The sequence below is a fragment of the Pecten maximus genome, chromosome 5 (assembly GCF_902652985.1).
Source record: "Pecten maximus chromosome 5, xPecMax1.1, whole genome shotgun sequence".
In the NCBI taxonomy this organism is placed as follows: Eukaryota; Metazoa; Mollusca; class Bivalvia; order Pectinida; family Pectinidae; genus Pecten; species Pecten maximus.
This window is the reverse complement of record NC_047019.1, coordinates 22,578,485-22,601,880: the sequence shown is the minus strand read 5'-3', so window position 1 is coordinate 22,601,880 and position 23,396 is coordinate 22,578,485.

Genomic DNA, 23,396 nt, shown 5'->3' with positions numbered 1-23,396 from the left:
GGGCACCTGTCAGTATCTCTCTAGACATAGCTGCTACATTGTACTTGTTGCCATTATGAACAGGAATCTGCCAAGTTGTAGAACGATATGATACATCGTATAGTTGACACTAATATCTTATTGTAATGCCAGGCCAAAAATACAACCCGGTGCCCCAAAAATAAATCCCCTGCCATGTTTGACACACATAAAATTTCGACACGTTGCACTAATAGCGCCCAGTCAAGGCAGTGCCAAAACCCGCGTCAAAAACTAGACTGCTGAATATATGTAATTTAGTACACAAAACATGTAATTACGAATGTAATGGATTAAGCAATAACGAGAAACTTTGGGGTACAATGTAGTAATGTTTTCAGCTTGTTTTACTGTTTGGTTATCTATTGTATACAATTTCCTTTTTGTTTTATCATCAAACCATATCAGAAAATTAGCAAAGTACACATTGAGTAGGTGACATGTACAATGTATATATGTATTTGTTGTCTATAAATTGACGGGTTGTATTTCAATTATTCTCCTTAACAATGATATATACATTTATATTCCAAAGTCAATATCTGTACACAGTACATATTTTTCATATTAATTATCAACGATTATAATATAATCAATGAGAACAATGGTTTTTGAATTATGCTATTATTAATATTAATGAAATCGTCCACAGGGCAAGCAGAAGGGGTATCGGAGCAGTCTTATTTAATGGTCTGTATACATCATAAATAAAATGATTACGATATTTAGCTGCATAGTTGAAATAGCAACATCACAGTTATCTAAAAACGGGCATGACGTTAAATTGTATCTTCAACGTCGTGTAATTGTATTTCATAAAGTAGATTGGAATAACCTGTGTTAATTCTCTTTGTTTACTATATGTATAAAACAACAATCCCTACAATATACAAAGTGAGATGTCTAATAGCTAAGGACAAAATTAGTAGTTGATTTTATATTCTGTATTTGATTAAGTAGAATATGTAAAGTTTGAAAACAATCCTAATTCATTGATGACGAGAATCAATCCAGCGATGAGATATAGACATTTCAAAGCAACTTATTAGCCACTGGTTATCCATTTAGTTACGGGGGCCAGCATTTAATTACAGGGGCCAGCATTTAATTACGGGGGTCAGCCATTATCCAATCAATTACGGGGGCCAGTCATTATCCACTCAATCATGAGGCCAGTCATTATCTACTCAATTACGGGGGCCAGCCATTATCTAATCAATTACAGAAGTCAGCCATTATATACTCAATTACAGGGGCCAGTCATTATATACTCAATTACAGGGGTCAGTCAGTATCTACTCAATTACGGGGGCCAGTCATTATCCACTCAATTACGGGGACCAGCCATTATCTAATCAATTACGGGAGTCAGCCATTATCTAATCAATTACGGGAGTCAGCCATTATCTAATCAATTACGGGAACCAGCCATTATCTAATCAATTACGGGGGCCAGCCATTATATACTCAATTGCAGGGGCCAGTCATTATCTATCCAATTACGGGGGCCAGCCAGTATCTACTCGATTACGGGAGCCTGTTTTATCCACTCAATTACGGGGGCCAGTCATTATCCACTCAATTACGGGGGCCAGCCATTATCTAATCAAAACGAGAGTCAGCCATTATCTTCTCAATTACGGGAGTCAGCCATTATCTAATCAATTGCAGGGGCCAGTCATTATCTAATCAATTACGGGGGTCAGCCATTATCTACTCAATTACGGGGGCCAGCCATTATCTACTCAATTGCAGGGGCCAGTCATTATATACTCAATTACGGGGGCCCGCCATTATCTACTCAATTACAGGGGCCAGTCATTATATACTCCATTGCGGGGGCCAGCCATTATCTACCCAATTACGGGGGCCAGCCATTATCTACCCAATTACGGGAACCAGCCATTATCCACTCAATTACGGGGGCCAGCCATTATCCGCTCAATTACAGAGGTCAGCCATTATCCGCTCGATTACAGAGGTCAGCCATTATCCACTAAATCACGGGGGCCAGCCATTATCCACTCAATAACGGGCCCAGCCATTATCCACTCAATAACGGGGGCCAGCCATTATCTACACAATTACGGGGGCCAGCCATTATCCGCTCAATTACAGAGGTCAGCCATTATCCACTCAATTACGGGGACCAGCCATTATCCGCTCAATTACAGAGGTCAGCCATTATCCATTCAATTACGGGGGCCAGCCATTATCCGCTTAACTACGGGGGCCAGTCATTATCCACACAATTACGGGGGCCAGCCAATATCCACTCAATTACGGGGGCCAGCCATTATCCGCTCAATTACAGAGGTCAGCCATTATCCACTCAATAACGGCGGCCAGCCATTATCCACTCAATACGGAGGCCAGCCATTATCCACTCAATTACAGAGGTCAGCCATTATCCACTCAATCACGGGGGCCAGCCATTATCTAATCAATTACAGAGGTCAGCAATTATCCACTCAATAACGGGGACCAGCCATTATCCACTCAATTACGGGGGTCAGCCATTATCCACTCAATTACGGGGGCCAGCCATTATCCGCTCAATTACAGAGGTCAGCCATTATCTACTCAATTACGGGGGCCAGCCATTATCTACTCAATTACGGGGGCCAGCCATTATCTAATCAATTACAGAGGTCAGCCATTATCCACTCAATAACGGGGATCAGCCATTATCCACTCAATAACGGGGGGGGGGGGGGGGACAGCCATTATCCGCTTAACTAAGGGGGCCATCCATTATCCGCTCAATAACGGGGGCCAGCCATTATCCGCTTAACTACGGGGGCCAGTCATTATCCACACAATTACGGGGGGCTAGCCAATATCCATTCAATGACGGGGGCCAGCCATTATCCGCTCAATTACAGGGGTCAGCCATTATCCACTCAATAACGGCCAGCCATTATCCACTCAATTACGGAGGCCAGCCATTATCCGCTCAATTACAGAGGTCAGTCATTATCCACTCAATCACGGGGGCCAGCCATTATCCACTCAATAACGGGGCCAGCCATTATCCACTCAATAACGGGATCCAGCCATTATCCACTCAATAAAGGGGGTCAGCCATTATCCACTCAATAACGGGTGGGGGGCAGCCATTAGCCACTCAATTACGGGGGCCAGTCAATATCCGCTCAACTACGTATACGGGGGCCAGCCATTATTCGCTCAATTACGGGGGCCAACCATTATCCACTCAATTACGGGGACAAGCCATTAGTAAAGTATTCTAATTACATTAATTGTTTCAGACAAAAATAATAATTTTGTAAAATATACTTAGGGGACACTTTTTAGTGTTATAGTTAGAATAATTTTAATTGTAATAATAGATATGATATATTAAGTTACTATTATCAAAAAAAAAGATATGTTCATTCATCTACATATGCTTATTATTATGTATATGATGGATAGTGTAAATAATAAGCATGAGAACTTCATAAATCCATCGAAATTAGCATGTCGTGTATTTTATCAGAAATTGTTTGTTTTGTGTTCGCTAGGTTGTCTCCCCGAAACATCTGGGACATCTAGAGGTAAGGTATCACTGTAGAAGTTGGTGACTACCTCACTGATTTTTGCCTAGAGTTTGCTCATGAATCATATTTATGATATAACGATGTATTCATTCCAAAAGAATTCCTATATCAACATGTATTTCATACAGTTCTAACGACCGACTATGATATTATAAAAGTAAATAGCGAATCTTAGTAATTACAGCTAAACAGCCCACACGAACTTTTCTTTCAAAGACGAGATACTGTAACTACGACAACAATAGCGAACTCCTAAAGGGATTCCGTAATCTGATTACATATACAAATGACGTGTTGGTGGCCCGTAAGGATTCCGTGACGTAAAGTTGGACAGTTATTCGTTATCCCAGGGTAACCTGTTTTGACGGATACATTGTACAATCGTGAATTTATCTGAAGAATTAATCTATAATTAAGTTTATTGCAAAACAGTACAGATTTGTACCAGATTCCGCTCCGTACTTCAGGTATATATAGATCATCGGTAAATATTCACAAGACGCAATGATTACGATGTCATACATTGCTATTGTATATTAATTTACCTTTTAACTTGTACAGCACTTTTGAAATATTTGTTGTGATAACGATGCGGTTATTAATTGGCTACTTCTGAGATACCATGTGGTTATTACGATGTACCATGTTACTTTTAGCAGAACTAATGGACGGAATAACGTTTAGATAACAAACGCTACTGAATTATATGTATCGTATTTATAACATCAGTGAAAAAAATGAATTAAACCACCACTTGACTTATATTGCTCATAACTGTACATTAAATATCTTATCTAAGGTCTATATTTATACGTGAATGTTTAAGTATGCATGGCTATTAATGCCAGTAATTATCCACACAATACATTATTAGCCTATTGTAGCGAGTATTAAACATATTTGTTAGACATACAAAGATGATAACAAGGGAAAACATGGAATCGTTTATACTATTTTATAAAAAAAAAAGTATACTGCATTCAAGGACTGATAAAGATAAATATCAAAGTAGTGTTTATTAAACATACAACGGTATACACCATGCCAAAATAGTGTCAATTTGGACAAGCTAAGGTTTACATTCGACCGTATCAGACAGATGAGCAGAATTGAGCAGAATATGTACAATACATTTACCACACAACGATATGCTGTCCTAAACATATGGTTTTCATTTTGTATACTATAATAAGAATGAAATAGTTGATTCATGGTGTATTAGACATGCTACGATTTATGTCATGTAAATCTATGTTAACAAACATCCAGCTGAAGGAGATTCTTGTTATACACTATATAATCACAAAGACGCTCCATTAATAGATTGCTACATAATAGCATTGTACATTACCATGGATGCTTAATGTTTTCCAAGAGTCGCTATTTTTGTTTTGACCAACACAAAGATCATTTGGATGTTTGTAGCTAATGGAACAATAAACCATCCACTCACTGATACCAGTCAATGTTGATAAAGTGCTTGTAAAACTCCAAATGCCTTGTGTATACTCATTACGTGGATCTAAGGTAACGAATAGCCGTACAACATGGGAAGGGCGCCGACAGATACTTAAAAACAAACCTGAAGAAAGCTCCTACTTTGTCCAGTCGTAAATCAAACGAAAATCATAACATGTCTTCACTTTCTCGTTGGTACTTAGACTTACGAAAACCATAACATCACGGCCGTTTGGCTTTCCGTGATACATAAAGCATGTATGAGAAGTAGAAATTGCCGACTGTACATACATGTATAGATCCCTTCATGAAGCCACCAACAATACCTCTTAACGCCAGACTCCGGGCTAGTCTTTAGTTTTAAAACACCGAGTAGGCACGGTTGTAACGTTCCCCATTGTAGGAATACACAGGAAAGGCATTTCATTATTCCATGAAAAAATATACATGTACTTATACAGGGGGGGTCGTAAAATCGGCGAAAGGATAGACTGCCCACCAGCTTCTTTGATTTTTTTTTAAATTTTCCCAGCTGAATTATGCTAGATTATCTCCCCTTAGTTTGAACTCGGACATACAGTATAACGGAGAGCAAAATAATAAAGTGCAATTTATTTTTTAGAGGCAGTGGACTATTCTAGAAAAAAGGACGACAGATTCGTTGTGTGATGTCAAAACTCCCAGTTATTTTGTTTATCGGAACAACAGTGCCGTCTATGTTACGTAAGGAATTGAACATAATCGTTGCTATACCTGTATTAGTGCTTAAACAAGACTAAATAATCAGCACAAAGCATTCGATTGAGATATCATTTATGTTGCAAAACATGCATTTTATAGTACTCAATACTCACATCGGAAACAGCAATATAAAATAGTTTCACAACTGTCCATTAAATGTTGCATGAAGAGATAAAATAAGAGGTAAGATAAGATATGCAAGTTGGACGTTTTAAACAGAAGGAATCTAAACCAACATGACATATACACTGTACTTGTATTAAATCTCGATAATCATGTTAAACATCCTAAGGATTTTTAGATTTTTTTTTCATCGGAATTTGTTGTAGTGACAGAATCACATAACGACGTGAATAACTGTTAGAGCTGTGTATATATTATCTTTACGGTTTTAAAACAAAGTACCTGTTGTGTTATGTATGTAATATTGTGTATCCACCATCACTTAATTCAGTAAAACAAACAAAATATCGCTAGATGTCTTTTCCACTTGATAATATCACAGCATGAAAATAAATAAATAAATATAATGAACAATATGAAATAAATAAATAAGAAATAAAATTTTGATCCTCCGGTCCAGTTTGACCAAAATGTGATGTTAGCCCCACATCAAACATGGAATAGTTCACAAACGCTGAATCGTTCTTAGAAAGGGGGTATTTTAAATTTTTGCTACATTTTTTTTCTCGTGTTTATCTTGTAGGTCTAGATCTGTCAAAACAAAACAAAGACAAATATTGTCGATCTGATATCTGTTCAGGTTAATTGAGATAGTATACATGAATTAATCGAAATTATGAAAAGGGGACTGGGAAATCACTGGAAAAGTGTGTGTGTGGGGGGGGGGGGGGGGGGGGGGGAGGAATACCACGTGTTCCGTAAGACTGGGCGTTTTTTGGGGGGGGGGAGGAATACCACGTGTTCCGTAAGACTGGGCGTTTTCTGCTCCATCAACCATGTTTATCTAATTATTTATTCATCTAGACCAAACAAAATAATGTCATCTTCTATTTAACTAATTGTTTCCCCTTTACAGATCGTGGTATATCACTGTATCAATTTCATTCAATTCTGACGCTGGAAAAACCAGCAGTGATCTTCTGCCTCTCTTAACCCTCTCTTTATCCGACTTTTTCTTTTTGGTTTTTACCTCACTACGAAAGTGTCTTCATATGATCTTAGAAACTTGAAGTCGATCAATACATGTACACATATATATGTAAAAGAAGCTATTAACATGTAATAAAATATGAAGAATGTCCTCTATAGCTGCATTTATTTGATTAGTCATGATCTTATTATTGTTTATTTTATTTTTAAAAGAAGGGAGGGGGGGGGGGGGGGGGCGAACATAATGAAAATTGTAATTATTGATAGTATCTTAGGTTTTGAACTATTATTGTTAAGTAATTCATGTAAAAACTCCAATCTTTCCTGGGCCGTGAATGTGTTTGATCCAGGGGATATAACTCTTGTAAAAATGTTTGTCCGATTTAGTATGTGAAACTATTCTTCGAAGAGGACCAAAATGCACTCATTTAAAGTTGTCATTTATATTGTAATCATGTGACCACAGCACTTTCATACACTATGTAAATCAGCAAAATAACAAATAACACGTTTATGATATATGTATTTCATTTGTATGACCTACATTTCAAACATCACGCGAAATAAATCATTCATTGGAATGTACTCTAATCAAAACAACTGTCATTAAGGTTCAGATAAAGGGGGGAATTTTTCTAAATAATACATTACAAATATTGTACCTTTTTTGTTTTAAATATGTCATATCATACATCAAATAGTAGGGAACTCTATAGATGTAATACACTGGTAACATTATGGATAGTTATAGTTTAACTATATGTGATATTTTTAGTGTAACAAATATTTTGAAAATAGAAATAAGAAATGGAAAAAAATATAGAAATAAAGAATGGTTTTAGCATCTGTAATAGATTCGAAAATACAATCCCGACATATAAATCCGGTACATATAGGGTCCTATCTCTTCTTTATTAGTCACATAAGCGCAGTTCAGATATATCAAAAATACAACACGGGAAAAATGATGAAAACGTACAACCTATTTATGGAATTACTTTTTTGAGGTATGTACTGTGGCCCATTCATTACAGGTACGGTTCTATGTCCACATAGTACTTTTCACATAAAAAACATATACAGATATAATGAATAAGTTACCCAAATCACTCTTTACTTTTAACTGGTTTGCAATGTCCATAAAGTAATGCAATTTTTTACATTATCGAAAATGATTCATTCTAAAAAAAAAGGTGATATTTTTCACTGGTGAAAAAGATCACTTTTTCTGATTTGACCAATCAGAACACTGCTTACAAACGACAACGGGGAAAATTAAGATTTGCATTATAGTTCTCAGTCACTTTATATGACGTCATAATGCCAGATAGAATACATAACGTCCCGATTTGGCGTATATATATGAGCCGTTGTCAGGGGACCGCAAGGAATTCCGAGGGATTGAGGTGTCTCTGTATATTTTGCTATAAAAGGCAATAAACAGAATATCTAACAGCATCTTCAGTAATGCTTAATATATTTCACTAGTGTGACTAATACTTTGATATATTTCACGAGTGCGCATATTGCGCACTCGTAAAAACTGTCAAAATATTAGCCACACTCGTGAAATATATTTGGTATTACTGAAAATGCTGTTAGATATCCTCTATATATTTCCAAGTTTTCATTCCCTCTATAACATAAATGTAGACATTATAAATTTTGAAGGTGGCTTGCCTGGAATTTGCCTATAGCAGGACCTTAAGAAATACTACAAAGGTCTCAATTAGATTTCAAATGAAATACTCAGGTTTTGTTTGTGACACGAATAGTCGGTAATTCAAAATGTTTAAGACGTAAGTGGTTATATTTTGTTAAATTTCAAAATGACTTTTTTAGATTAATATTCTTTTCATTCGAGGACCCCATTGGAAATAAGCTGCACTTCGGCTTCCATGGACAATCCTAGTTAAAGCCAAAATGTAAATTGTAATCAAAAATGATAAAGTACATTGTATGTATATGGCAAACTACCAAATGTGATAACACAACAACATTTATATCATACTATTTATTAATAATTTATCATTATTTATTAAGAAAATGTTGAATATATTGTGTAACCTTATGTGATACCATGTACTGTACCGATTGCCTTGCCTTAATGAATAGTATTTATTATTATATTCCAGTTCTCTAAAATCGTTTCAAGTTTTCTGGGGACTGTTTTCAATAATGCCCAATAAGTCATTTTTATATGTGATCGGTATCATCTTTTTCTAAACCATTTAGTGTTTGCAGCGTAATTAAAGCAATGGCTTGACAAACAATATTATTTTATCGTTAATTATATGCATGCTAGTAATTACTGGGAATTGACACTAAAACATTTTTGTACATTAGCTCCAGATATAGTCTATTGCAAGCGTTGCATAACAAGGCAAGACAAAATTTTGATAATGAGTCAGATATTTTAGTGTATACAAATAGCACCGATTGATTATAACAAAGGGATAATGAACCTAATCGTCTATACGTTTACATTTCGTTCGGCCCATTTTGGAATTCCTAAATTCGATTATGTATTTACACACTTTTGGCCACTTGAATCACTGAAAAGAAAAAGAGAGCTGTGTGACGCAGTTAAGTGTTCATGACTTGTGGTTGACCGTATGTATTATATAACTATATAATATACATGATATACATACAGTATAAATATTATAATGATACTGTATACTTAGTACTGTATAATGATACACTGTTTATATGTTAGAATGATATTAAATAGTAGTCTGATATGTACTCTATATATAATATAATAATTTCATACGTAGTCTAATACATGGTACTATACAATATATACGGTATGACGGTATACCTATGTATTGTCTCATTATAATGGCATCTCGTAATGATAATTTAACTGTGCCCTTATAACATAATTCTTACGAATATCCTGATAATGACTATAACGCCATTACTAGGTCGATACTACACCATTGTTTGGTTATTATTACGAGACAACGAGTCGTTATCAGGACATATCTACATACAAGAATTTAATTACGACATAATATTTCTTTTTTTCAGTGACCACAACAGGCTTCATGGTATATGTACATGATTATATTGAGGAAAACATGACACATCTTGTGATTCCATAATATTTTTGTACAAGAAGTTTGCGTTACCTCCCCTTATCAACACTGAACACTGAAAGTGATCGCCGTTGTCATCACGTATTTCCAGATGTACATGTACATGTAATATCGGATAGAAGAAAAAACAGAATGTGCAGTTTGTATCCAAAATGGGCAATGCTATCACTAAAAATATTACAACTTTCCTTTTATCACGGACCTTTCAGTTTATCAATCATGACCATGTTTCATAATCTTTACAAGAATTCTTTCAGCAATTTCTGAATGATTTTGCAAATTAAATACTTGAAATGAACAGATTTTGTAAATTAAATACTTGGGATATACAGCCTGCCAATAAGACAAGAACTTATAAGTATATCCCGCTAAAAGTTTATGTAAAGTTCTAATAAAATATCCAAGTTTTGTTGTAGTGGATATACACTTACTTTTCTCTTTTACAGGCTTTCATTAATTTTTATAGTATTTTATGAAAATGTGTTTAACGAGCATGTTTAAAGTACACATTCCTCTCAGCTTTATACATTTATATACATCAATTTAGATAGTACCAATGGTAGCTAACATCAATGTTACTTATCATCATTATCACTTAACACCATTGGTAGTTAGCATCAATATAACTTAGCATCAATGGAAGTTCATATCAATGTCAGTTAACATCAATGTTAGTTTACATCAATGTTACTTTACATCAATGTTAGTTTATATCAATGTTAGTTTACATCAATGTTAGTTTACATCAATGTTAGTTTACATCAATGTTAGTTTACATCAGTGTTAGTTTACATCAATGTTAGTTTACATCAATGTCAGTTTACATCAATGTTAGTTTACATCAGTGTTAGTTTACATCAGTGTCAGTTAACATTAATGTTAGTTTACATCAGTGTTAGTTTACATCAATGTTAGTTTACATCAGTGTCAGTTTACATCAATGTTAGTTTACATCAAAGTTAGTTAACATCAGTGTCAGTTAACATCAATGTTAGTTTACATCAATGTTAGTTTACATCAATGTCAGTTAACATCAATGTTAGTTTACATCAATGTTAGTTTACATCAATGTTAGTTTACATCAGTGTTAGTTTACATCAATGTTAGTTTACATCAATGTTAGTTTACATCAATGTTAGTTAACATCAATGTTAGTTTACATCAATGTTAGTTTGCATCATTGTTAGTTTACATCAATGTTAGTTAACATCAATGTTAGTTAACAGCAATGTTAGTTTACATCAATGTTAGTTAACATCAATGTTAGTTAACATCAATGTTAGTTTACATCAATGTTAGTTTACATCAATGTTAGTTAACATCAATGTTAGTTAACATCAATGTTAGTTAACATCAGTGTTAGTTTACATCAGTGTTAGTTTACATCAATGTTAGTTTACATCAATGTTAGTTTACATCAGTGTCAGTTAACATCAATGTTAGTTTACATCAATGTTAGTTAACATCAATGTTAGTTTACATCAGTGTTAGTTTACATCAATGTTAGTTAACATCAATGTTAGTTAACATCAGTGTTAGTTAGCATCAATGTTAGTTAACATCAGTGTTAGTTAACATCAATGTTAGTTTACATCCGTGTTAGTTTACATCAATGTTAGTTAACATCAATGTTAGTTAACATCAATGTCAGTTAACATCAATGTTAGTTTACATCAATGTCAGTTAACATCAATGTTAGTTTACATCAATGTTAGTTAACATCAATGTTAGTTTACATCAATGTCAGTTAACATCAATGTCAGTTAACATCAATGTTAGTTAACATCAATGTTAGTTAACATCAATGTTAGTTTACATCAATGTTAGTTAACATCAATGTTAGTTTACATCAATGTTAGTTTACATCAATGTCAGTTTACATCAATGTTAGTTTACATCAATGTTAGTTAACATCAATGTTAGTTAACATCAGTGTTAGTTTACATCAATGTTAGTTAACATCAATGTTAGTTTACATCAATGTCAGTTTACATCAATGTTAGTTTACATCAATGTTAGTTAACATCAATGTTAGTTAACATCAGTGTTAGTTTACATCAATGTTAGTTAACATCAATGTTAGTTTACATCAATGTTAGTTTACATTATTGTCAGTTTACATCAATGTTAGTTAACATCAGTGTTAGTTTACATCAGTGTCAGTTTACATCAATGTTAGTTAACATCAATGTTAGTTTACATCAACGTTAGTTTACATCAATGTTAGTTTACATCAATGTTAGTTAACATCAATGTTAGTTTACATCAATGTTAGTTAACATCAATGTTAGTTTACATCAATGTTAGTTTACATCAACGTTAGTTTACATCAACGTTAGTTTACATCAATGTTAGTTTACATCAATGTTAGTTAACATCAATGTTAGTTTACATCAATGTTAGTTTACATCAACGTTAGTTTACATCAACGTTAGTTTACATCAATGTTAGTTTGCATCAATGTTAGTTTACATCAATGTTAGTTTACATCAATGTTAGTTAACATCAATGTTAGTTAACATCAATGTTAGTTTACATCAATGTTAGTTTACATCAATGTTAGTTTACATCAGTGTTAGTTTACATCAGTGTTAGTTAACAGCAATGTTAGTTTACATCAATGTTAGTTTACATCAATGTTAGTTTACATCAATGTTAGTTAACAGCAATGTTAGTTTACATCAATGTTAGTTTACATCAATGTTAGTTTACATCAGTGTTAGTTTACATCAGTGTTAGTTAACAGCAATGTTAGTTAACAGCAATGTTAGTTTACATCAATGTTAGTTTACATCAATGTTAGTTTACATCAATGTTAGTTTACATCAGTGTTAGTTAACATCAGTGTCAGTTAACATCAATGTTAGTTAACATCAATGTTAGTTAACATCAATGTTAGTTTACATCAATGTTAGTTTACATCAGTGTCAGTTAACATCAATGTTAGTTAACATCAATGTTAGTTAACATCAATGTTAGTTTACATCAATGTTAGTTTACATCAGTGTTAGTTTACATCAGTGTTAGTTAACAGCAATGTTAGTTTACATCAATGTTAGTTTACATCAATGTTAGTTTATATCAACGTCAGTTAACATCAATGTCAGTTAACATCAATGTTAGTTTGCATCAGTGACAGTTTACATCAATGTTAGTTAACATAAATCTTAGTTTACATCAGTGTCAGTTAACATCAATGTTAGTTTACATCAGTGACAGTTAACGTCAATGTTAGTTTACATCAGTGACAGTTAACATCAATGTTAGTTAACATCAATGTTAGTTTACATCAGTGACAGTTAACATCAATGTTAGTTTACATCAGTGACAGTTAACATCAATGTTAGTTTACATCAGTGTCAGTTAACATCAATGTTAGTTAACATCAATGTTAGTTTACATCAGTGACAGTTAACATCAATGTTAGTTTACATCAATGTTAGTTTATATCAACGTCAGTTAACATCAATGTCAGTTAACATCAATGTTAGTTTACATCAATGTTAGTTAACATCAATGTTAGTTAACATCAATGTTAGTTTACATCAGTGACAGTTAACATCAATGTAAGTTTACATCAGTGTCAGTTAACATCAATGTTAGTTAACATCAATGTTAGTTAACATCAATGTTAGTTTACATCAATGTTAGTTAACATCAATGTTAGTTAACATCAATGTTAGTTTACATCAATGTTAGTTTATATCAACGTCAGTTAACATCAATGTTAGTTAACATCAATGTTAGTTAACATCAGTGTTAGTTTACATCAGTGTTAGTTTACATCAGTGTCAGTTAACATCAATGTTAGTTTACATCAGTGTTAGTTTACATCAGTGTCAGTTAACATCAATGTTAGTTAACATCAGTGTTAGTTTACATCAGTGTCAGTTAACATCAATGTTAGTTTACATCAGTGTTAGTTTACATCAATGTTAGTTAACATCAATGTTAGTTAACATCAATGTTAGTTAACATCAATGTCATTTAACATCAATGTTAGTTTACATCAATGTTAGTTTACATCAATGTTAGTTAACATCAATGTTAGTTTACATCAATGTTAGTTTACACCAGTGTCAGTTAACATCAATGTTAGTTTACATCAACGTTAGTTTACATCAATGTTAGTTTACATCAGTGTTAGTTTACATCAGTGTCAGTTAACATCAATGTTAGTTAACATCAGTGTTAGTTTACATCAGTGTCAGTTAACATCAATGTTAGTTTACATCAGTGTTAGTTTACATCAATGTTAGTTAACATCAATGTTAGTTAACATCAATGTTAGTTAACATCAGTGTCATTTAACATCAATGTTAGTTTACATCAATGTTAGTTAACATCAATGTTAGTTAACATCAATGTTAGTTTACATCAATGTTAGTTTACATCAGTGTCAGTTAACATCAGTGTTAGTTAACGTCAATGTTAGTTAACATCAATGTTAGTTAACATCAGTGACAGTTAACATCAATGTTAGTTTACATCAGTGTCAGTTAACATCAGTGTTAGTTAACGTCAATGTTAGTTAACATCAATGTTAGTTTACATCAATGTTAGTTTACATCAATGTTAGTTTACATCAATGTTAGTTTACATCAATGTTAGTTAACAGCAATGTTAGTTAACATCAATGTTAGTTAACATCAGTGTTAGTTTACATCAATGTTAGTTTATATCAATGTTAGTTAACATCAGTGACAGTTAACATCAATGTTAGTTTACATCAATGTTAGTTTACATCAATGTTAGTTTACATCAATGTTAGTTTACATCAGTGTTAGTTAACATCAATGTTAGTTAACATCAATGTTCATATTTTTCTCTAACAAGCAAACTATAAAACAAGTGATATGATATAATTTTAAAACGCAAGAAATGTTGTTCCTCCAGACATTCGTTTATACCATAGGCGGTAGCTCTTACTAAAAGCTCTTATCATAAACATTATTTAACAAATTTGCATTATAGGATTATCTATCTTGTTATTATAACATAATTGCATTTGAAACTAACACATTTAATTAATTCCTAATAACTAATTGACAATCTCGCAATTCCGAGACCTGATAAATATCCATGTAGATAGAGTCAATATTCTTAAAGAAAAGCATCTGATTTCCTTAATTGTTGTGTCTTGTCTATCAACTACAATTTCGTTTCTAAACATGAAATTTGATTTAATTGGTACAAATGCAGCAATCTATTACAAATCCTAAACATGGTATTTTGTAATCCTTTTTGTACGAAGAAATATAAACGTAACCATTATCACTCTAACAACATCCAGAATTATCTCCCTTTACACATTCGCAATAAGACAACCATAATATTTAAAGAATGTTTGTGATGATAACTCATGAAAAACAATTACAAATTGTCTTAAAAAATAAACAGCTTTTAAATCAATATAGAATAAACAACAATAAAACATGCTATTTTTGAGGAAAAAAACCGCATCGGTAATGCTCAAGTTTACACTTACAAGTAAGCATATTTTGTCCTAAATGTAATCTAAATTGTAAGATCTAACATGCAGAAAAGAAATTCAATAAAACTTTCACACAACTGTTAAAGACAATCACTTCCTCACTGTGGCCTTGAAGGGATGAGTGCTTGAAACGAACACAGCCATCTACTCCAGTGTTGAAGTGGGGTGTCTAAATACCAAACAGCGTAATATCTGTCGACATTCCGTTATAAATATATTACAAATGCTTCGACATTTTTCACTTGTCAACAAAAAATAAAACATTAGTGTAAGTAACATGCTATATAAATATGTAGATAACAATGTTTGAAGCTGTTTGATGTGTGTGTACTTTGCTATACACATTTCCCCCCAATGACTTATACTACGTGTATGTAATATGTAAGAGACACACGATACTAGAGCAATGTTTATTAATAAAAATATACAACATGGAATGCAATTTATGTAACATGAATGTTGATAAGTATTTCAAGCATGTTCAAAGCTTGTAAGGCTATTACTACATTGATTTCCAGGTAAATACTTGTATTGTATTGAAATTCAATTACAGTGCTACAAAGTATGTATTCGTTCTTGGAAATAAAACACTTTTTAAACTACATAAAAAATAATCAATGAATTTGAACTCTGTTCTTTCATTTAATTATTCGTGATAATTAGTTTCATTTAACTAGCGAATGAGGAACAGTCAATACGGACAGAATGAATGTCAGTTTGGTGTAGAATGTATCATGTGACTTACACAAGTTAGTGAAGAAACAGGAAGGAACTAGGCATAACACATTTTGATAATCGTGCATTGTGTAGTTGAAAGGAACTTTGCAAACATTTTCTTTTTCACATGAGAGAGTTACAGTTTTTTTTTTATATTTTGTAGTTTGTGAGAAAGTTACTTTAAATGAACTATACTGTTGTTATTGAATTGCCGAGATATAAGAACATCTACTTCTAATCGTGATGTTACACACACATCATTATCATACTACACGACATAAATTAACCAGATCATCTAAGGATTGTCCAAGTAATTCATAAACAACTTATCACAAGGTTTAATCAATATGATGATACCTCTCCCAGCTATTTAAAAAGAAATATATTTCGCGTGGGGCATATATCCATGTAAACACGCGAGGAGAGTCAATCAGGAATTTAAATTCTTCGCGATTATTTGTACGAAAATAACACTTTCTGATGGCGGTCAAGCTATCGGTTACCGATGTAGACATCTTACAGATTCTATGGCTCTAAAAGCTCATCATTCGCGAATTCAAAGTCATTTTTAGATCGGCGATCGAGAAATCATGTATTCGCGAATATGTCTGGAGAGGTAAGTTTGCGAAATAAAAGTATATTGTATTTGCGAAATTTAACTGATTCACAATAATTTCTGTCGACTTTCTGAATATGTAGGCCGCGATATTTATCTACATTTGAGTGTATGTTAATGAATCCGGCAGAGAAAGCTGATTGGTGTATAAGATTGCATGAATTCGTAGTTTAGATAGGCACGTGAAACAATAAACACAGGAAGGAGTACGTGCTAAAGGGGACAGTTTAGTTTATGTTTGTATGTAACTGAGTACCCTTATATTGCTCTGTGGAGTGCATGTATGATGCACAAAATAGTTTAATTCAAGGTTTTATAGGAATGATTACATTATGGTAGATATTTTCAGATTGAAATGTATACAATGTAAGATAAAAAAAAAGATGCTGTTTATTTATTTATTTATTTATTTATTTATTTCAGCAAATAAAGGGATACTCTGATCACATTAACATATATTTTTTGTATAGTTTTAAACGAATTCAACTTGAATTTTTTAATGGCGCCATATTTTCCTTATCTTGACGGCATAATCAAACCATTATGTACAAGAGAGTACGATAACATACATTTACATTCACAAACTAAGAACAAATCTAAAAAATTAAGTAACCCTCAGCAAATTGAGATACGGGCTCCCTTAACTTTTATTGTTATTCACATCAATATTTCATGTGACTTACACTATCTGCATGCATTATACATGTAATACTATATTTCATATCATTTACTTCATGCTAATCTTAGAAACATGCAAAAAGAATTATTCTAGTTAAAGTGAAATCGATCTTGAGACAGAGGTGTTTATCAACATACCGATAGGATTTTATTCACGTACACCATTGTTGACAAGATGGCTACGCGAAATCATTTATCCGCGAACTAGGTCCGACTCCGACTACCGCGAAATATTAGCCCAAGGAGCGTTTTTAATTTGCTGTGCCAGTCAGAAATCGATTGTGACGTGATAATATGGACAATGACATGTCGTCATGGGCTGTGAATGGCTCAACAACAAAAACATATCTCCGTATTGTTTAGCCATCCACATTTTGAAATTCGAAGTTTTTTTGTTTATTTTTTTAATTTGAAAGCCAATTGCAAGATTCGTTTAATAAAATATCATATGAAACGCAAACTAATTTAAGATCATATTCATGTATCCATCAAGGAAAGGAAAACAATGTTTTCGCGTTTTCTCCGGAATTTAACATCAAACAATTATATATAATGACGAGCCATGATATGTATTTCCATGTTAAAATATCAGGACTAATTTGCATGTAAATAATTCCGTCTAGCAGCATCAAGACAACATAATTGATAACAAAAGTACCGTGTCACGATAGAGAGGTATGTTTATCAATTATACTTATATAGACAACATAACAACAAAGATATATGCTGTTATCATCAGTTGTATCGCTACACACTAATTCATGTTAGTTAAACAAAGTTATCAATCAACTTATTACGCTAAACTATTGTTGTGTTTTTAATATTAGCACTTGGCAAGTACAAAGACGTTCATTTAAAATAATGTTTCTTTAAGTTTTAAGGCAATTTGTAGTTAGTATAACTAAATTTTGTAATGATTTTTTTGCCTTTCTCGGTAAGGTATAATCGCATTTTGTCGTAATATTGCATTCGAGTATATGTTCCGGTAGGGGAACCGACTAATATCATGTATAGCTTAAGTTCTTAGTTAAAACTCTTGAGAACGGCTTATGGTAATTACCTCCAGGGCGACTTGTTCCTTTTCCAGGACGACTGACGACTTACACATGAATTGATTCTATCGTTTTACGTGGAACATGTCCAACCCTTCTGACATGTAAACGCTTCCCATATCTACCACATATCACATAAAATCGAGACATTGCACTGAATGTCTGTCAATACTGTATATTTACTGTGGTCAGACAGTAGGTTTGAGTCAGTGCAAAAAAGGCAGGGCGATCAGGATGTAATGATATCTAATTATACTTATGATATTTATACGAAGCTTTGATATGAAGATTTGTGATGACGTTCACAACAAATACTTCGAATGTATTTCAATGTGCTCGATTTAAACATTTCTGTTTATTTGAAAGTGATTTAATGTCTTAGAGAGGCATAACATTTGTTCATCTAATTCTGTTGTTAAGGGCATAGGAACGAAAACAATTGTCGCATATCGATCGATTACCCTAGTCTATTTAGATATGTTTAGATATGTTAAATTCATGTTTACGATTTATAATCTGGACATTGTTTGATATATTTACAAGCAACAGGATGTTTAGATACAGTAAATAAACAAAGGGGCGTGTCGCTATGTTATTTATTTGATTTTAAGTCAGTTATTAACTGGGTAGTCTTTAATGTAATCAGCAGTTAACAAACAAACGAGTATATCGTTACATTTTTCATTGATTTACCAGTAGTATAAATCACTGATATAACATAATATAATGTCTGAATTTAATTTTTAAATTTTTGAAAAACATTAAATCATATTACGAGATGTACAGTTGGAACTTCAGAAACATAAATTGCGGTGATAAATGAGAAAATTAATGAATAAAATGTTACCATCGGCACACAAAGTTCGTTACACCGGACATGAATACTATGTGTTAAATGTATACTGTTGTCAGACTTTGTTCATTGTATTCGTTATGGATGTAAATAAATTTCCGCTCAAAGTCTAAATTTCGTGTCTCAGTTATAGCCTATTTCATTAGGTTTATGTTACACGTTACAAAAATAAAAAGTAAAGTTATGAGCTTCGAACGAACATGATTCATTTTGAAGTGAAACCATATTCGTACGACATGAAACACTTCAGTAGCGTTAGACATTGCCGTGTGAATTTTGGCGAACACTTCTTAAAACTCAGTTAGCCCACCTTCTGAAACTGCATATTAACGAGTTCAAAAACAGCAGCTCATTTTAAGAGGTATAAGAAAAGAATAGTTTAATAATTAACGTCTAATATTAGGTCTTACATCCTATAAATCAAGCATCATTATTCTTGCGTGCATTACGTTTGTTTTGATGTTTGTCACTACTCGAATACTCATTATCATGATCATCACGTAGATATGGCCCCTTTCTTACTCGGGAAGGTATGACCGTTATACAGTCATTTGGAGAAGTGGTCCAACCGTTCATCCTTCTATGTTATTGCATAACGCGATAGTCTTTTAGACTAGCTCAAAGGGAAGGGCTGTGATGTGTTTTTGCACCCAAAGAGAAATTTGACTTAAAACTATGTGTTTCTCTCCTGCACTTGAAAGTAGTGCTGGAAAGACAAAGTACTTAAAACTACATTAGGATTACAGTACATGCGTTCATAGTTGTCGGGCTAGGCATATTCCTTTAATTGGTATATAGAAATGCTGTAGCTAGCCTCCAAGTGTAACCATCTGGTTTACTAGACAACTTCGTATAACGTTGTTGAGATAAAAGATGCATTGGTCTTTCAACTGATAGTGAGATAGAATCATAGAAACTAGCACAAACGAGGCAGTTTTTGCTTTCGTGTGACCATTGCTACCTATACTGGATCATAAAACGAAGAAATTAAGTGTATTAGCCAGTATAAAGTGGTTATCGCCATGTAAAATTACGCCATTATAACCACGATATTGCTGGATGTGATTATAATAATAGCCGCCATGGGCACTGATGTTGTCCCGTTCCGGTATATGACACTTTACATAAGACGTTTGCGTTTCGTTTCTTTTTTCCACATCCTAGGATTGGACACTTACATAACACTGATTCGTTCCGTTTCTTTCCCTTTCTTTGATGTTTTGATTAGATAGCCTTAGTACCTCGGAGTCTGATTAGCATTACGTTGTTGTTATATCTGATAAATCTATTTGCCGTATCGTCAAGTTTCGATTAAGGTATTTGTTAAAACGTGTCTACGTTTTTGAACTGCTGCCCCTATTTCAATGAACTCATACATGTTTAAGTCGATTGTTTAGGGGAACAAGGACGTATCTCCAACATGGAGTGCTTAGAAGTAAAGGGCCGTATCTCAAATTTATCCATTTTTAGATTTTAATCAATTACAACTACGAGTGAGATTTTCTTATATAATTTGTACATTATATCAATTGAAATGGTCTAATTCTGTTAAAATACTGTGTGATTTAAAAGAATTAGACAATTTCCATTGATATAAAGAACATATTTTTTCTATATGCCACAGTTTGTTCTTTTCTTTTTGGGACGTGTTAACGATCATTTTCTTGTGCTAAATAATAATATCTTTGAAATGAAAATATCAAATCTGAAAGAAAGTGTGTCTAAAATTATTGATTATTAAAAAGGTTACGTAACATAGTACCGGAATTCTAACAACAGATGCTATTTGTGGAGCTTTCATTTATATCACTGCCTCTTCCATTGGTCCGAAATTGAAAAAAGCTTGCAAACTTGGTTGCAATATAAATTCCGTGAAAACAGAAAGTACCATTATTGAGATTTGGAGGTATTATGTGACATAAATGTTTTAAGAAATCATTAACAAATATAATTCCAAGTTTAAAAGGTTTTCTGTATTTAGATGATTTGAATAACACCTAATCCCCACCCTCATAGCAACATAAAAGCCACCACTAGGTAATCTTCACCGGGAAAGAATCCCACTGGTCCCCAAAAGCAAATGGAAGGACAAGAGACTGATATCTCCTGTATATTTGGCAAATCAAACTGTTTTGTGCAGCTGTTTCATCATTGCAGATGACTAGTTGATTTATGAAAGTCATATTTGATAAGGAAGTATATCAAAATGGCGAGCTCCTGGAAAGAAATAATTAAGATATAACAAAGTTTCTTTATAAATTACGACAGTGAACATGTTTACACCCATTTAACATTGTTTTTAGTGTCGTATCTGAATTTCTGAAGTACTACCTATGGCCATCTGGGACATTTGTTACAGGTTTTTGTATCTCTTGTCCATAGCATAATTACACTCGTATGTATTTGTGTGTGCCAGTGCCATATCTATTATCGTACAATCTATAAGTGCACTGGCTGTATATATATGTATTCTATGTCAGAATTATGTTCAGTTTGATATAGGTTTGATATTATATCATGTGAATGAGAGAAGTTTCAGATCGATTTAAATAACAAACGCTTTTTTCATTTAACTTAATATGGATGTTATATATATATATATCATATTTCTTTGTTTTACGAATAAAATGTACTGCATAATGAGACATTCTTTTAGTTTGAACATATTTCATTTTCTCCAGACAAAGGAAGTTGAGCCCAATTTATTGAAGTTATTAAATCCCTTTCCATAAAAAATGGAAACTAACCTCTTCGTATCATTTACTTCGATGAGTGACTATACTATTGTTTTAATTTATTTCTATTTCTTTAATACAACTTAGGTATTAAAGGTTGGAACACTATCACAATGGGGAAAATTTAAATGTAAATCGGGTAGACCGGAAAAGGAAACGTTATCGTAAAATCTTCATGGATGAAAGCACTAAAACAATTTTCCAGAGCTCATGCCGCTTCGTTGCGGATCTAATTTCTTTTCCTCCTTTAAATGCGCTCCCCAAAAACCTCACATAGTCAGCCAATGATTTTTCGTAGACTATAGCCGTCTAATTTCATGCATTAGTACAACTTTAACTAATGAAATATGTATCTGTTAATGTGGCTGTCGAATGGATGATAAATGAATTAATTTATCAACCTGAATTGTTACTTTCAACGCCTGCAGGAACGTAAATAATCCCAGTAAATCAGCACGGGGAAAAGTAAAACATTTTGAAAACCTATTAAGAAAAGATATTATTAAGCAAATTGACCTTTCGGGAGATGTATTGCAGTCCAAGTGTTAAAACAATATATTAACGTCGATGGTTGATTTTAAAGTGAATGGTTTGCTCATTTGCTAGTAGTTAAACCTATTTTCTGCATACATATGTTAAACAGTATACGTATTTTGTGACGGTGTTTGCGCAACTGTTCACTTCTATCCTACCTAGGCTGACGTTTATACGCTAACAACTTTCACGTCCTGACTTTAACTCGCCACAATCACACATAATGACTCATTATTCTCATTCCATTTCCTATTATTATGTGTAGGCGTGTGTCTGTCAGTTACTGTACAAAAGATTTTTTTTCTTTAAAAGATAGAAAATGAGCGGGGAATTCTTTGAAGGAAAAATTGATAAAATTTATAGTGCCTTAAAGCGTAGGAACACATATCTTGGGTTAAAGTTTGTAATTTGATAAGAAGTAAATATATTATTAACATAATTGTATTCCTATAAGCAGCTGTTACGAAGGCAAATAGGTAGTTTCATAAATTGCATGATGAATCACATAGGCAAGTAAATAATTATAATTTTGGTTTTATAGTTTTCTCAAAAACAAAAATAAAAATTGTTAGAAAAGTAATAAGAATCTATTTTTAAGTATTTTCTTGTCGTTTCTTTAATAAATTAGAAATAATGAATCTAGATTTTTGAAAAGCCAGTGTTAATCTTCATGCTTTAACAAGAAGGGTTGGCAATGTGATGACTATATATATTCTAGCA